Genomic DNA, 18,718 nt, shown 5'->3' with positions numbered 1-18,718 from the left:
CCTCAAGAATAAAGCAAGATTTTTGTACCTTAGGGCATATTTCCATTCTGGTTAAGAATAAACAGTTAATGGAACCAGGTGTTCAGTCAGGCAGTTAAGATACCCACATCCCACACTGGAGTGTCTGAATTTGATTCCCTGCTCCAGGTCCAGACTCTTGTCAGTGCAGACCCTGGGAGGCAGCACTGATGACTTAAGTAATTGAGCTCCTCTCACTCACTTGGGAGATCCACATTGTAATTCCAGCTTCTGGCTTTGGCCCGAGTCCTGTGGGCATTTTGTGAGTATACCAAGGGATGAACTTTTACATAACTTCTTAAAAATTTTCAAAAAATTAAACAACTATTGATCTGTTTACCAGGATCCAAGAATTTGGGTTTGGGGATATATTTGGAGCAGTGCAGTCCACTTGGAAAGACACACTTGAATAACCACAGATTCTAACATTGTATAAGCACAATGGCTAGTTATCTTTGAGAGAGAGAAGAAACTCAGAAGATGACGTGATCAATTCTTTCAGAACAGGACAGAGAGCAGAAATGTTGCTAGGAGAAGCCTGCTAAGTCAGGGAGAGTTTAGATGGGTTTTCTAACGTGAATGAAAATTCACCAGGAAGACAAAGGAAAAGTTCTAAGGACATTGGAAATATGTGAAACTAGTATTTTTAGTTACTTAGGAAAAACTACCAAAACAGAATGCTAACAGTATTTAAGAATATCTACTCAGTGCCAAACATTGTATGATCTACTTGACCAACACAACCTCAGACTTTATCAATACAATTTGCTTATACAAATAATTATCAATATTCTGTAAATGAGAAAACAAAAGTCAGAAAAAAAGAACGCTAACCAACATGATACTGTGGACAGCTAGAGTTGACATATGAGCACCGATTTGTCCAACACCAGCCCTAGGTTCTTTCCATTCTATCGAATTTACCTGGAACTGTATCTTTGCTTATGGTGTAGTGCCTGACACTATGCTTATAAATATCTTCTGAAGGAAAGAATGAGTGAGTGGCTTGAAATAAATCTCAACTTAGTCTGTTAATATGATTGGTGTATTTATTGGTAGAGAAAAGAATTATAAACAGATGGGAACAGATTTGCCAATACTTTCTAAGGAAAGTGATGAAGCTACACACTATCAATAACTGCTAATCTTTACAGAAAGGAAAAGAAGTCATCCCCATGTTCTAGAAGAAAAATCATGAAATAGAAAATAAGAAAGAGATAATGATGATTCCTGTCCAATATGAAGCATAACACTGTAAGCAGGAACACAGAGTCCACTGAATTACTAACATGATTACCCTTAATCATAGTGAATATAGGAAGCTAAACTTATAAGGATAATTGTTTTGGCTTAAAAAGTAAGTGGGCAATGAAAAATGGAGACAGTGACTGACTGAGAGTCTTTACTATGACTAAAAGGACAAGATGCTACAGTTGGCAGAGGGAGAAGCAAAGTCTAATAAAGATATCTTATTAGATGGTACAGAAAATGAGCTAAGGATCAAGATCCATGAGAAGACTGTGGGTTTGAAGACATAGAAATTGAGAAGTTTATACAAAAGAAGAAGAAATGATTCAGAAGGCAGATCCTTACTGGCAGATAACATCATTTCCCCTCTCTTAAGCTCTCTCTTCATCTACAATGTGTAGATTTAACGCAATATTCCATATTTCATCCTCTCAGAATAATCTCTCTTCAACTGAAATCAAGGTACATTTTACGTATGAGATGTTCAACTGATATTTCTTGGCCAGTAGGCTTTATACAAAGTTTTCTCATCTTCGAAATGAATTGACCACTTTGTCTTATCCCAGTGCTGCTTATAGGAAATAGCAGTGCTTGAAAGAAAGGAAACAATTAACAACATGGTCGTGAGAAAGTACTCCCTCAGGGAGTAAAAATAACAGAAAATAATTGTTTGTGGGAGAGCAATTCTGAAATGAAATGAGAGACTTTCACATCTTGTTTCTGGTGTCTCAAATAAACTCAATGAAGTCCTGAGGGCAATAGTTTATATCTTACATCTTATATTTTAGGATTTTTGCTATAGAAGAAAGAATGTGCAGTTTTATTAATTTAGTGTTTTATAGCAATTTCTAGGATACCTTGCCCTTATCCAGTGGGATTTCTTCAAAACATGATAAATATTTTCACTGTAAAAAGATTCCGGAGTCAATAAACTCAGAAACTGGCTGTGTTTTTTTTTTTTTTAATTCTCGAACTAAAATTTCTAAGTGTAATTTTAAAATCTATTATACAAGGTGTGGGGCATTGTGGTGCAGTGGTTTAAGCCACTGCCAGTGATGCCAGCATCCCATATAGACAATGGTTTGAGTCCCAGCTGCTCCACTTCTTATCCAGTTCTCTGCTAATACACCTGAAAAAACAGTGGAGATGGCTCAAGTATGTAGGTCCCTGCTACCCACATGAGAGGCTTGGATAGGGTTCCAGGATCCTTGCTTGGGCCTGGCCCAGCCCCAGCCATCTTTGTCTCTCTGCAACACTGCCTTTCAAATAAATAAATACATATTTTTTTTAAAAAAAATCTTTTTCTCCAGGGTTTCTTCCTTTGGCCAAAGATCTTAAGGTTAAAAATGAGGACACAAATTTAATTAGCAGGGTTATCAACAGCCCTGTATGTAATTCAAGACTTATGACATAGAAGTGAAAAACTCATACTTGGCCAACAAATTTATTAACTGTGGACTTCATATGTCTTAAAACTTCCACATGTATAGCTACATTTTGTTGGAACCTGTCACATTATTTATTACATAAAACACTTGATCATATGAAAACAGTTTAAATCTATTTCATTTGGCTCACCTTAGCCCAAAACAATGAATCCCTATGAAATCTATTTTATGAGTAATTCAATAGTGAACAAAACACTTGAAATACAGATGTGATTAGGTACATTTCACCCAATGAATTCCCAATTTTTATTTCTAAATGGAAATGCTAGACTATATTTAATTCTCATTAGCAAACTGCCATATTCCATGAAGTTAATTGAGAAGATGATTTAAGTTACACCCAGCCAATTCTTTTCCATGAATAATAACAGGACATTAAGCATTTGCCACTACAAAATAAAAAAAATTGAAAATCAATAATATTAACTGAACAAAAGAACTTGTAGCCACCAATATTGGTCTGGAATAAAATCAGGATATAGAAACCACATACTAAGTACCTAGAGAGCATTAATCACCTTTTTATTCTTTACTATACAATATAAATTGCCTTATCCATAATAGAAATAGAAAAGTTGATACTTTGATAAAAATATTCTAAAAGTATTTGGATTTACAGATGCCATGTTAGAAGAGGTTGACATATAAAATATAATAGTTCAAAATTCAATAGCTATAACAAAAATCAAAAGCTAAAATCCAGAACATTTTATAGTATTGGACATCATATAGTGAAACTGATGTGATTTGTAGGAAAATGTCAATTTTACAATGATGAAATACTTTTATTATATCTTGACATGTGATATATAATGTATCATGGTGTTTATTCTAATTCATTTTTAATAAATATTAAAATAACACAAATTGGAAAACAATTTTTGTATCAATTCATCTATGATTAACAACTACTACCCTGGTCAATTAATTTTGCCACAATTTGGTGCTAATAAAGGAGATATTCATATATAAAAGGAAGAATTTGGGCCCATATATAATAACATACATGATGTCAAAATTAATCATAGAGTTAAATGTAAGAGCTCAAATTATTAATTTTTTAAAACTGAATAAAATGAATTTAGATTATATATAGGTTTCTTAGCACAGTGATCCAAGGAAAAAATTGATCAATTGTACTTCATCAAAATAATTTGAACTTTAAAAGGTAATATCAAGAAAGTGATGACAACTCATATAAAAGGAGAAAATATTTGCAAATCATGTATCTGCTGAGGGATTATATCCAGCACATATATTTAAAAGAACTCTTACAAGTCAATGATAAGAAGACAAGGAACACAAATTTAAAAGTAGGAAGGGATTTGGATAGACATTTACAAAAAAGATATGTTAAAGTTCAGTATCATATCCAAAGATGCTCTTCTAGCATTAGTCATGAGGAAAATGCAAATCAAAACCCAACTGAGATGCTACGTTACACAGTAGTCACTACAATTTAAAAAAGTGAGACAATACCAAATGTTGGTGATGATGTAGAAAAATTGGAGCTCTCATAAATTGCTGGTAGGAATGCAAAATGGTGTAGGCACTGTAGAAACCACTTTGGCAGGTTTTCACAATGTTACACATAGATTTATTATATGTTTCAGCAATTTTACTCCTAGATGTCTAACCAAGTTAAATAAAAGCACATCACATGAAGAACTATACAAGAATGATCACAGTGGCATTATTCATAACTGCAAAAAAAAAAAACGAAAAATACAAAAACAGGAAGCCTTCCTCATGTCCATTAACTGAGTAAAAGTATAAATATAATGTGTTATATCAAACAACTAGATACTATTAGGAAATTAAAAGGAATGAAGTAGTGATATGTGTGGCAAAATGGATGAACCTCAAAAATGTTAAGCAAAAGAAGTAAATGTAAAAGATGACTTATTACATGACTTCATTCATATGAAATGTCCACAGAAGGCAAACATTGTCCAACAGAAAGTTGTAGTTGCCTAGGGAATGGAGAGTGACTAAAAATGGGAATTAGGTTTCTTTACAGCTCAATGGACATTTTCTAAAATGAGATTATAATCTCAGTTATATGAGTGTAAATATATTAAAAATATTGAGCTATTCAAGGACCTAATATCACAATGATGATCACATAATGAATGACAATATTTTGATTCCTTTGGTTTTTAGTTTATGAACCAAAGTAACTTGTTTGGTTTATAAAATATTTGAAGAACTGAAGAATTTTACAGAAATGATGGCAATAACTAGAGCATTTGATTGACAAAGATGTTTCATTTTGTAATTTTGCTTTCACCTAAAGTCAAAAATGATTTTTTCTTAGAATGTATGTTAATTACTCTTGTTGTAATGATGAGCATTACATAGGGGAAAAAATCTTTGTTCCACAATTTAAGTTGGAATTTTGAATCATATCCTAACCAACAGGCTCACTACTAAATTGTCATTAAGAGACTAGTACATATAAGTAAGAAGACTGATTTTCTTAAAATCAATAATACTGAGGCTAGATATAGTACACAGAGTCTAAAAGAGGTAATGAATTACACCTTTTCATTTTTTATATATTTGTGATGTTTTATGTAATAATAAAATACATATGGTTTTCATTCTGATTCCTGACACAGAGCTCTGAAACCCTTGTGACAGTGATAGTGGTGATAGGAGCATCATTTTGTTTTAATAATTGGACTTATTCCCAGCTCCCGACACAGCAGCCTCTGTGATTCTTGGAATTTCCTGAGAATTGAGATTCTTTTGTATTCATATAAGATGATTAGTGACTGGGGGAACCCCAGACAGCTTCAGGGTCAGGGGTAGTCACAAGAAAGCTCAGAGGATTGATTTCAGTCCCACCTGTTAACTTAAGGGAAGGGAAAGTGGCTTGAGATTGCATTAGCTACCAATGGTCAATGATTTGGAGTGGCCATAAAAACCCTCCTACCTATAGCTTGCCTGGATTTCTTCCATTTGACTGTCCCTGAGGTGTAAGATTGTTTCTTTATGAAAAAATAAAAAAACCTGGAAATAATAAGTAAGCTATTTTCTTGAATTATGCGAGCTATTCTAGCAAATTACTGAACTCAAGGAGGTAGTGGTCACCCCTTATTTGTAGTTCATCAGTGAGAAATACTGGAGATCTAAAATTTGCAGCTGATGTCTGAAGTAGAAGCAGTCTTATGAGACCAAGTTACTAGTTTCTAGGACCTCATGATAATTCCAATTATACAATATCAGAATTGAATTGAATTGAAAAATTGAACTGAACTGAACTGAATTGAATTGAAGAACACTCAACAAGTGTCAGAGAACTAGTGGGGGGCAGGGAGAAAAGCCCCATATATTCAGTGTCAAACCTTGTATTGTAAAAAGAAGCAGTATCTGGCTTATATTTATCTAAAATCTAAATATTTGAGTATACATTTTGGCACCTTATACATAGTAAGGATTCAATACATATTTATTGAATGAGTGACTACTAAGTGAAAGAAAGAATGAGCAAATTATTTCTTGCCTTGACCAGCTTCCTGACTGTTCTACTCCAAGGATCAGTAACCATGAGAGTTACTACAATAGCTAAAATAACATATTGGTTGAACATTTCCTCCCAGTTTTTACTACAATGAGAATCCAGTATATGGCCAATCATAAAAATAATATGGAATAATAGGCTTATTATAATTTTAAATTATTTTAGATTGTACTATGTTGCATTAAATTTATATGTAAATTAGCCAACTGTTTTATTGGTTAGAAAGTTCTCGACTTTAAATGGCATAAAGTGGAGTCAGAGCTGTGGCACAGCAAGTTCAGCCACTGCATGCAGTGCCAGTTTCCCATGTGGGTGACAATTTAAGTCCCAGCTGCTCCACTTCCAATCCAGCTACCTGGCAACACACCTAGGAAAGCAGCAGAAGATGGCCCAATTGCTTGGGCCCCTGAACCTCTGTGGGAGACCCAATGTAGCTCCTAGTTCCTGGCTTCAGCCCAGCCCATCTCTGGTCATTGTAGCCATTTGGGGAGTGAGCCAGCAGTGGGAGGCTTTCTCTCTCTGCTTTTCCAGTTCCCTCTTTCTTTCTGTAACTCTACCTTTCAAATACATAAATAAATCTTTTTAAAAAATGGCATCAAGTGAGAAAGACTGAAGGACAGGGAGGCTTCAGGGTTGGTTAACTTATGTCTCACTAATTGCACCAAGGACCCACACTTTGTGTTCCTGCCTCTGTTCCACTAGGATAGTTTCAGTGATGGCTGACCAGGATGGCTACGGCAGCTATAGGCTCCCACCTCCAGATAGACGCTACTCAGAACTTACCATCCTGGGACTTAAAAAAAAAAAAAAAAAAAATGGAACGCTTCATGAATTTGCGTGTCATCCTTGCACAGGGGCCATGCTAATCTTCTCTGTATCATTCTAATTTTAGTATATGTGCTGCCGAAGCGAGCACCTGGGACTTTTTCTTAGGTGACAACTATGTTTTTCCAGAAGTCCCATGGCCAACTTCCCTCATTTTTCACAGTGAGCATGAGGTCATTGCCCCAAGGTTAATCTGATCATTGGCAAAGGCAAAGGAATCAACCCTACACAAATCAACCCACTCTAGAACAGGGACAGGCCCATTTCCCCGACTCTGGAAGGGACCTAGGGGACCGGCAGCTGCTCAGAAGTATAGCTCTGCATATGAAGAAGAAAGATGAGTGCTGGCTATTACTACGTCCACATTTTGGAGAGAAAGTACATCTTCCAGGTTATTTCAGGTGACCTTGAAAATAATAGCAACTGTAAAAGCTGTGAAATTGCAAGTTATTCTCTGGGAATTAAATGTATACATTAAGGTTATTGCCAGAGGATGTGAATTACTATTCTTTGAGATATGATGATAATTAAAGTAGTTTTTAACATTGTGCTGTTACCTGATTTGGGCCACAATGTGATGTCTCCTCCTCATGGAGGAGACTAATCATTCACTTTTAATAATAACTACACATATTCCACTCATATGTGAAGAATAGATAAGAACCTTCAACCTATTTCTACTTTCTTAACTATGTTCCAAATTTTGTATTACTCAATAGGCTCATTAATGACAGATTTATTGGATATTATAAATCCCTTAAAAACTTCATATCAAGGAATCTGAGAACTATATGTTGCTGGAAAGTGACACATAAAAAATCAGATATAAGTTAGATGATGCAATGATCTTCAGATAGCTATAAAATAGTTATATACTTATATCAATTTCTGTCTCTATTCCTTAATGTAGGAAGAAGTTCAGGAATATAAACATACTAGCCCAAAGTGGTATATTTTGAACAAATGGGAAGAAGATGAGAACGTGACCCAAAGTAGTGAGTCAAACCCTAACTATGCTCTCTTTGCCCAGTAAGTACCAGGAAGGAGAATAAAAGATGAAGAGAAAAAGTCCACTGCATTAAAATATGCACCTGAATCATTTCCTCCAGGTTTAAGTGTTAATTATTGTTTGCACTACATAGACTGTGCTAAGTATTATTTCCTTATCAAAAAAGCATACACTGGGTTGGGCCTTTGGCTCAGCCATTAAGACACATTTTGGGAAACCCATATCTCAGAGTGCCTGGGTTCAAGTTCTGGCTCAATTCTAAATTCTAGGTTCCTGCTAATGTGCACCATGGGAGGAGGCTGGTGATGGCTAAAGTCCTTGGATCACTGCCACACATATGGGAGACCTTGATGGAGTTCCAGCCTCCTGGTTTCAGTTTGGCCCAGCCCCAGCTGTTGCATATGCAATTGTGGAATGAAACAATAGAGGGTAGCTCTGCCTGCCTGTCTTCTCTGTCTATCTTCCAAATAAATAAGAAGGAATTTAAAGAAGAAAAAAAGAAAATATTTATGCGAGACTGTTTATAAAACAAATTATGATTACTAATAGTATCTAATGTGCTGTTACCTCCAAAATAATTACCCAACATAGAATGAGATAAAATTTCCATGACTATAGAAAATTTTAATATTTAATTAAATACATTTAAAAATCTGCTGGAATATTTTGAAATTATTAAAACTTAATATATATATATATATATATATATATATTACAGGCAGAGTTAGACAGTGAGAGAGACAGAGAGAAAGTCTTCTTTTTTCCATTGATTCATCCCCCAAATGGCTGCTACAGCCGGCGCGCTGTGCCGATCCGAAGCCAGGAGCCAGGTGCTTCCTCCTGGTCTCCCATGTGGGTGCGGGGCCCAAGCACTTGGGCCATCCTCCACTGCCTTCCTGAGCCACAGCAGAGAGCTGGACTGGAAGAGGAGCAACTGGGACAGAACTGGCACCCCAACCAGGACTAGAACCTGGAGTGCCGGCGCTGCAGGCAGAGGATTAGCCTAGTGAGCCGCGGTGCTGGCTAAAACTATATTTTTGAATGTCAAGAAAAATTGTTTAAGATGTGACATACAAAATGAAATTGAAAACACCATAGGAATTTCATTATTCAAACACAATGGTTTAGCATAAAATATTAAGTATTAAAAATAATAACTTATTTTTAATCTCTATTCATTTTTTAATTTGAGAGGTAGAGTGAGGGGGAGTATAGAGAGAAAGAGGGAGAAAAGGGGAGAGAGAGATCTTCTATCTCTCATATGCTATTTTACCCCCTAGATAGTCAACAGCCAGAACTAGACCAGGCTGAAGGCAAGAAACTGGAACTCCATCTAGTTCTCACACATGGGTTGCAGGGGTCCAAGTACCTACTACCTCCCAAGATGCAAATTAGCAGGAAGTTGATCTAGAAGTAGAGTAGTTGGAATTTGAATAAGTCACTCCCATATGGGACAGGGTCATCTCAAGAAGCAGCTTAACTCACTGTGCCATACGTCCAATCCTAGTAACAATTTGTTACTGTGGGAAAAATCCTATAACATTGTGAGATTATAAATATAATTTTTTATTTATACTTTTCTAAGTAGTCTAATTTTTCAATAATAATATTTATATTTATAGCTCTAGAAAGATAATACTTGGATACTTTTTAAAACATTATACAATGAGTAATAGATGAATATAGATAGTTCCCAGAAGCCAGCCATCCTGAAGATTTAACACTTTTCAACAATAAAAGTTTGAGGTACATTCTAGAAATTCACTGCTGGCAATGTGGAAGTTCTAATTGGGGATAGGGGATTGTGGCAATTTAGGAAAAGAATAATAGAAAATTCTTACATTGGTTCATTCAAGGCAAGATGAAAGTCCAAATATTTGTATTTCATAGACTTCAGATATATTTTGTAACAATTTTTTATTCAATTTACTTGAACATACGAACTAAACTGATGACATGAGCAGGTCATAACACAAAATTTACTAACTTGTATATTGTGACAAATATTTTTTCTATGCAGCATAACTTGAAGGACTCAGCTACTTGTATTACAATAATCTCAATGAATATGTCAATACTGCAAAACACATAAAATACTTTCATTATCTGTTAATATACCATTAATGACATCAGAAGAATGATGAAGCTCTTAAGCTCCTAATGGCAATATATATTTGCCAATTTTCTATTAAAAGGTCAAATTTTGTCATTTGCAACAAATATTGCCCATTAATTTTCTGAAGTTATTATTCCTCTTCTTTCATTTTCAGGAAGTTATTTGTTCATCACCTAAGTCTGTTTTGTCACAATTGTACTTTCTTTCAAGTAAGAATAATGTTCTATGGAAATGCAGGGAGTTCAGCTTGCACTCCAAGCAACTGTACTGATACATTTTTTTTTTACATAATCATCATTGTATTTTACTGTGTGGCAGATGCCTTTCATCCATACTTTCTATTTCTGCATGCAAAATATTAAAAAATATGTATACTTGAGGGTATAGATGAAATCAATTTAATTTTTCCTGTTTCATCGAAGATATTTCTTTAGTGTAACTGAACTTCCATTTTATTTATTTCTTTCTTATTTTTTTACTCATCTGTTTTTCCTGGAAGTGAAATATAGTGAAGAATACATTGCCTACCAGTATAGTTTAGTGTCACTGTTTTGTGTGTGTTAAAGTTAGGAGTTTCAATTGTTTTTATATCATACGTACAAAAAACAGCACAATGAAAAAGGTAATTTTTTATATTATGTAATTAATTTTGACCTGATGGACTCCCTAAATATTCTCAAGGGTATACATGAGATTTTGTGGACCATACTTTGAAAAAAACTGTTAAAATCACAATAATTTTCTAGTTTCTGGATTAAATTTTGTACACATCAAAGACTATGAGTGTTCTAAAAAGATCACAATGCAGATATATTTAGATAACTCACTGAGTGGAGGAAAAGTTAGAAATGAAGATTATGCAAAAATAGAGGGTAAAACAAAATGCCAAGAGAGGAAAGAATATGAGAATAAGGGAGAATAAAATAGGAATTGCCCATAGGCAATTGGCTTTCCACTCTCTTTTTCCAGAGTTCTATAAAGACAATGTCCTACTTTCTTTTCCTTTGCTTACTGATTTCTATTTAGATTCTTCCTACCTGTGTTTAAACTTGCTTTTTGAAACTTCCTCAAAAGGCACTGTTTCATTCATTCATACATGTTGATTACTCCTGAAATTTCTTAAATATGGATATACAATCTTTCAGATTCTTCAAACCATCTGAAACCTGAAATGTCAGGGTCCAGAAAGTATAGAAATTATGACATTCTAGATCTGGAAACTCTATTGTTCTGTTTTTATACCAACACACTGAGATACACAGCTCAAAACACCACTAGACTTTTTTAATGGCATATCACATTCCAGGATAATATCCAAACTGCTGCCTAGTAACATTTGTCCAGTCTCAAAGTAACTCTTTCCAGGATTTTCAAATCCACTGAATTTCTTAGCTTGAAATATTTATGTGACAGAATTTTCTTAATTTCTCTCTTTTGTGAATATATAATTGAAAACTCTGAGCACTGCTTTCATTTCTTTATTCAATTTTCTTTAATTTTTAAATTATTCATATTTCTTTAAAAATAATCTAGATATTTTTATCTGTTATATCATTCATAATCTATTCCTACTCACACAAAATTCTTACTTTTAACATAACTAACTTCACATTTCCAAATGCAACATATCCTAGTAATTACCTGCCACCCTGCCACCTCTGACTCAATCACATATACTGTTCACTTATTCTTGTCAACCTTTGATAATCTTATAACTTGATTTTGCCAATTTGTTTAACTTGATTTTAGGCAGTTTGAAACTTTATAAAGATACTGTGTCAATATTTGCAAGTGATTTTTATCTGTTTATTTTATAGTAATCTCAATTTCACAAATGTCGATATTTATGAAAACAATCCATTGCAAAATACAGGCACTCCGTAACACAAAATAATTATTGTCAAGTGTTGCTGAATTCTAAAGAGAGCAGTTAGGATACCATATAACACAACTTTCATAATAACTGAAAATTCAAACCCAATTTTGGCTAAGACTCCCTCCCAAAGCTTTTCTGTTTTTATAAATTATCAAAATGTTGTGCATTTATTATTGAAGGTTTTAGCCCTAATATTTTTCATATTCCAGGGGGGAGGAATATTTAAGCATTCAACTTTTTTCTCAATAACTGTACACTGAGTTTACTATTGTGGTTAGTGAATATGAATATGATGAATATGTTTTTAGAAGAATAGATATACCCAGTTTAATTTTTTTTCAAAGTTTATGCTATTTATTTTATACGAAGAGAGGGATAGAGAGTTCACATCTACTGGTTCACTCCCCACTGCCCATAACAGCTGGGACCAGCCCAAAGCCAGGAAAGGTCCCACCTGCAAGGACCCAAGAAGTGGGAATCAATACCTGCTGCCTCCCTGGGTGCACATGAGCGAGAAACTAGAATCAGAAGCAGAATCAGGGCTGAATCCCAGGTTTTGCAATACTAGATGGAGATGTCCCAAGTTGCTTCTTAAGCATTGCACCAAATTTCCACATCTACTCTAACTTTTAAAGCAACACACGTTTATTTTAGAGATTGTTTTTATACATACACACCAAAAAAAAAAAAAACAAAGCATTTGACTAATATTGATAATTTTGTTGTATAGAATTCTGTTACCTTATCATCTTTCCTATTTTGTGCTCCCAATGTATTTTGTGTAATGAGAATTATTAGTTTTGTTATAAGAAAAAATAGGAAAAAATATTCTATTTTTTTAAAACAAAATTTGTGAAGAAGAAAAAGAAATCCTTTTCAAACTAAATAATTCATTTCTCTTCTTTTTTTGTAGACAAATCATGTTTTTGTTTTCAGAATTAGGAACATAGTAGATATACATGTTTATATGGTCCTTTTTAATGTCCTATCATATCCTAAGCAATTTTTGTAAAATTAAATATTATTTGAAATGATACTTTAATGACACTACACTTTCTCATTGTTTGAATAGTTCATGATATTTTTTCAAAAAATTGAATTTATTTCAGAAGTAGACAAACAAAGAGAAAGGGAGACAGAGCCAAATTCTCTCCGAATGCCCACAACAGTCCATGGCTAGAACCAAAACTCAAGAGCAGGAATTATTTAATCCATGTCTTCCATGTGAGTTTCAGGAACCCAATTACTTGAACCATTATCCTTGCATCCCAGGACCTGCACTAGCAGGAAGCAGGAACCAGGAGCTGGAGGAAGCAAACTCAGGTATTCTACTGTGAGATGCCCCTGTCTTAACCAGTAGACTGAACGATTGCCCCAGACCATGACTCATTTAACCATTCTCCAAAGGTATTACATGTAGATTATTTTTAGTTTGCAATTTTCTTTGAGTGGAATCACTTTTCCTATATGCAAAACAATACATAGAAGGATCAGTTTTGTAGCTCAAACTTGACTAAGCAGATGCTCAGGCCCTGGAATTTCAGTGTTAGCCATGAATGTCAAATAAAAAAAAAAAAGCAACCTGATAACTTTCAACCTGATTCCTCCTAGCAGATAACAGCACCTTACAGAAACCACATAAAAATATTTCAGCTCCCTGCTGTCACAGATTTCTTTGCTCCTATCACTTCCAGGCTAGATTTCAGTTACCCCAAAACTCTGTGAACCATATCTTTCCAAGTCATTACTTTTATACTTAAACTAACTTGGTTCAGTTTCAATTATTTAATCACTTTGAGATTCTTTGCACATAAATTCTCCATGATTCCCAGTTTTTATGGCCCTTTTGTTACTTTTTGTCACTGAAACAAATAAGCATGTTAATTCTTATCATACAGCATGGGTGTACACATTACATTATGGTCACAGCATTGGAACCAAAGTTACCATGACTTTGCTTCTGTCCACTTTGTCATTCATCATGCTTCTTTAAAGAAAGACCTAATTAATTCGTTTATCAAAATATTAAAATATTAAGCCATATGCAGACAACTTCTTGGTATTCAATGGGAAGTGGATATGAATACCCAAAATCCATTTCTAGAACAAGTTAATCAAAAATTAAAATGACAGATTTTTGTTTATCATTTTAATCATAAGTGCGGCCAAAGACAACTATAAAGTTCTGTTGTGTCTTCCTCAAAATTGGTATGTTGAAGGGTTAACCCTCAGTTCCTCGGAATTCTGCTGTGTTTGGAGATAAGGCCTTCAACGAGGTAATTAATTTAAAGGAGGCCTTTATCATGGGTTCCCATGTAGTATGATTGATGTCCTTATGAGAGTGAGAAATTTGAACTCAAAAGGATATCTCAGGGATACATTTTCACAAGGACACAGTGATGAGAACACCAATAGGCCATAGTGAAGGGTCTCAGAAGAAAGCACACTGACCCACACTGAGCTCACAGACTCTCAGTCTACAGAAAAATGAGAAAGGAACTTCTGCTGTGAAAGCCTCACAACCCAAGGCAGCTACGACGACCACCCCTCAACCTCAGGTTCAATAGTTCACTAATGGTATTTGTGAAACACAAGCATGTTTGTATAAGTTCAAAAGAGCATGTGCAATGTAGTAGAGATTTTTGGAAATAACTAATAGTCTTTCTATAGAACTACTATCTCAGGGCTGGCATTGTGGCATAGCAGGTTAGGCCATGGCCTGTGATGCCGGTGTCCCACATGGGTGCCTGTTTGAGCCCCAGGTTCTGTTGGTGTGCCTGGGAAAGCAGCAGAGGATACTCCAAGTCCCTTGGCTCTTGCATCCATGTCGGAGACCCAGATGAATCTCCTCGCTCCTGGCTTCAGCCTGACCCATCCCTGGCCATTTTGACCATTTGGGGAGTGAACCAGTGGGTAGAAAATTCATATCCTCCCTCTCTCTCCCTTTCTTTTTTTCTATCTTTCAAATAAATAAAAATAAATCTTTAAAAACTATTAGCTCATAACCAAAATGCAGTCATTATCTCCTTTATTTCCAGTGGAGTCATAAATGAACATATTCTCAATAATAGTGAGAAAATTGACATAAACTAGGACTAAAAGAGTGTTTAACATTTATGGGTATATGGGAAAGTTCTCTCACACTTTATATTTATTAGGGTTCTCAAGAAGGAAGAATCTCACTGATGTTTTCTTTAAAAATGTATTGCTAAGAAATAGGTAATACCAAAATAAATATAAGGAATAATAGATGTCAAAATCATAGACACATGGTTAACAAAATTACTAAGAAAATTCAATGAGGAAAGAATAGTTTTTTTCAACAAATGATGCTGGAACAACTACTTATCAATAAGTAAGAGAATGAAGCTGGCTTTTGCCTCAAATTATATACAAAAACATCACTCCAAGTGGATGACAGACTTAAATGTGAGAACCAAAGCTGTAATGACTGAAGGGAATGAAACAGGAATACATTTTTCATGACCTCAGGTTAGTTAGTGACTTCTTATGTTTGACAATAAAAGCAAAGTGACAAAAGAAAAAGCTGACAGATGTAGACACTTTATCAAAATTAAAGCCCATGTTGTAAATAGAGCACCAAAGGAGAAACAGGATGAGAGGGAAGAACTTTTCACCATCACAAGGCTCAGGCTAAGTTAAAAGGAAAGCTTATGCATGCTTCTTGAGAACAACAATGTCTAAAGGGAAGGGGGGTGGAGCAAGTAGAAAATACAAGGCGGTAAGCAGCTAGAATGTGAGTTTTGAAGGAATAAAGCTATAACAATAAAGTTTTACCAAAAATATTTTACCAAATTTTTTGAGGTCATATTCATAGGCACTCATTTGCAAATAATGGTGTGTTCAAACACCTCTCAGTAGCTTCTGTGTCCTGGCCATTATAGGAGTAAAACCCTTCTTTCTATCCTAAAGTTCTCTTCCTGCCTGGACCTCTCCCATGTAGTTATTTCAATGGGAACATGCTGAAATGCAAGAAAGACTGCCTGGGTGACTTGGGGTTACATTTTACTGATAGTTTTTTAAGTCATTCTAACCAATAATCTCATTCAAAGAGATCTTTTTTCACTAAATAGTGTCTTTTCAACAGTTTTTGAGCTAATTTCACAATGTTCTAGAAACTATAGTATTTCTCAAAGAAATTTACAAATTGTTAATTATTTTCTGTGTGAATGTAAGTGGTTTAAGTTTTTTCTTGTAAACCTAGTATCTTCTTAACACTAAATATAAGACTTATATTTTCTCAACATACCACCTAGGCTTGTTGTTTGTTTTTCATAAAAAACAAAGGCAATTAGAACTTAGCCCAACCACCAAGATTCCATATTCTTGGGTAGCCACCTGTTAGGGCCCAGCTCCTTCCGTTTCCTGGACTCAGAGATCTCTCAGCAGGCAGGCACCCTTCCTTGGGTTAAGTACTGTATGCCTTGCAGACTTTGTGCCTTCTCTCTTCCCTCCGCCTCAAAGGCTCTTCTCTACCCTAAGACTGATTGGTCCCTCATCTCATTTAGATTTTTTTTTTTTTTTTTTTTTTGACAGGCAGAGTGGACAGTGAGAGAGAGACAGAGAGAAAGGTCTTCCTTTGCCGTTGGTTCACCCTCCAATGGCCGCCGCGGCCGGCGCGCTGCGGCCGGCGCACCGCGCTGATCCGATGGCAGGAGCCAGGAGCCAGGTGCTTTTCCTGGTCTCCCATGCGGGTGCAGGGCCCAAGCACCTGTGCCATCCTCCACTGCATTCCCTGACCACAGCAGAGGGCTGGCCTGGAAGAGGAGCAACCGGGACAGAATCCGGCGCCCCGACCGGGACTAGAACCCGGTGTGCCGGCGCCGCTAGGCGGAGGATTAGCCTAGTGAGCCGCGGCGCCGGCCAGATTTTTGTTTTAAAAACATTTTCTCCTTAAAATTATTTTTGTAAAATCATCTTCTCTCTGAATGCTCCTCTCATCCTCATTGTCTTCTTCTTATTGTGGGCTAATTTTCTTCAATGAGTATTTACTGGTATTACTTAACACATGGATTTATGCACTCTACCTGCCATTGTCACTATACCCAAAGTACCATGTAGGCAAGGTTTTTGTTTTATTCATCATATATATGGCATCTAGTATAGGGACTCTCCAATAGTAAAGGAAGACACCAATTTCTTTTTTTCAGTGAGCAAACTGAGCCTATTTGCAAAATTATTCTAAACAAAATAAACGTTTGAAATTTTGATGTGCAAGAAAGCAATGAATTGCAGCCGCTGTGTCTGCTGCAAAACTATCTGGGCTGACCTGTAGCTCTTCCATCGCACAGATGGAAAGGAACGGTCAAGATCAGAGGTCCTGGGCCTCCCCACTCTTCTCACTGTATAACATCAGGCAAGTTAACTATCTCAAGGTGCCTTGGTTTCCTCATTCTGTAAAATTAACAATGGTACCAACATCGTAGGAATAAATGGCAGAGAGTAAGTGCTCTGTGTTTTTGTTAAACAAAACAGGACATGTGAATCTAGGTTTATAGACAATAGACAAAAGAAAAAAGTTGGAAAAGCAGAGTTCAGGGCAATTTGGGGAAATTTTGTGTAATTTTGTTTCTGAGTACAGTTGAACCAAGAAGAAATGTCTTCCCTATCACTACCCTGAAACAGCTTAATCTAAACTGAGATATAAACTATGCTGAATTGATTAATAGGAATTTTAAAGAGAAGTGATTATTTCACTGATCACAGCCTCATAGACAGTGAGGGTGACCATTAGGGGACCTCCCAATATTGATTCATTTTCTCTCTCTCCCCTTTTCCCTACCCCCTCCCCTCAACTCTCTCTCTCTCACCCTCCCCCTTCCAAGCTGGGAGAGATCATGCTTTTGGCAAGTATAAGGAAGAGGTGTTGAGTTCAAAGTCTCCAACCATCCAGGAAGAAGGCAACCCTTGCACTGGTCTGCCGGCTACATTTTGGAGGATGCTCTCATGTGTCAAGTTCATATCAACATAACCCCCAGAGAACTGCCCTGTCTGTGGCTTCCTAGAGGTAAGACCAAACGAGCCCCAATCTTCCCTGCTTTGTCAACACTGGAGAGCACAATGTACATTTTCCCTCTGATTCCCTGACAGTGCTCTCTAATCAATCAAGGAGTGTTTCTTACTGGACTCCTGCATGAGATTCTGGAGTTCTTATCTGCTGCACTGGAGAGGATAGAGTACTTTGGGTCTGCAGTCTATGTGTTTGCCTCAGGTCCCTCTGGTTGGTAAAGTAGACTCTTGGTTGAGATCTCCAGTGCCTTCTTGGATACTATATAATTAATTAGGTCTCCAATTGTACTTCTCACCCTCTGCCCCATAGATTGAGAAGCTCTCTCTGCCATCTCTTAAAGGGAAATTGCCAAAATAAATGAGTCTCCAGATAGCCAATTTCCCAGCAAGAGGAAAGCCCTGTAAATGGACACTATTATTATTGGCATAAAATTCGATGTGTTATTTTTACCAGGACGTGCACTCAGGATATATTGGCCTCCTAAATAGATATTCGAGAAAAACAGATAAACAACTGTGAAGGAGAGAGAAGAAAAGCCACACAGATGAGTTGCCCCGAGTTTAATGAAAACTAATTCCATTTCTAGGTTCATGTGATATAACCAGCCACTTGGGCTCTGTT

The 18,718-nt window shown here is 35.9% G+C and overlaps 1 protein-coding gene and 1 non-coding gene across 8 annotated transcripts in view; both read right to left on the bottom strand.

Moving 5' to 3' along the window:
- The window catches only part of LOC100009591 (sodium channel protein type 1 subunit alpha), a 161,567-nt gene that overhangs the window by 115,524 nt on the left and 27,325 nt on the right, over positions 1-18,718 (bottom strand). The window lies entirely within an intron of this gene.
- Positions 7,050-7,156, bottom strand: LOC127491863 (U6 spliceosomal RNA). Its single transcript, XR_007920796.1, has one exon. It is a non-coding gene; the product is annotated as a U6 spliceosomal RNA (small nuclear RNA).

Source organism: Oryctolagus cuniculus, chromosome 3, assembly GCF_051225735.1.
Source record: "Oryctolagus cuniculus isolate XC-2025 breed Fujian yellow rabbit chromosome 3, ASM5122573v1, whole genome shotgun sequence".
Lineage (NCBI taxonomy): Eukaryota > Metazoa > Chordata > Mammalia > Lagomorpha > Leporidae > Oryctolagus > Oryctolagus cuniculus.
Note: the sequence above shows the minus strand (reverse complement) of the source record. Positions and strands in the feature narration are given on the sequence as shown.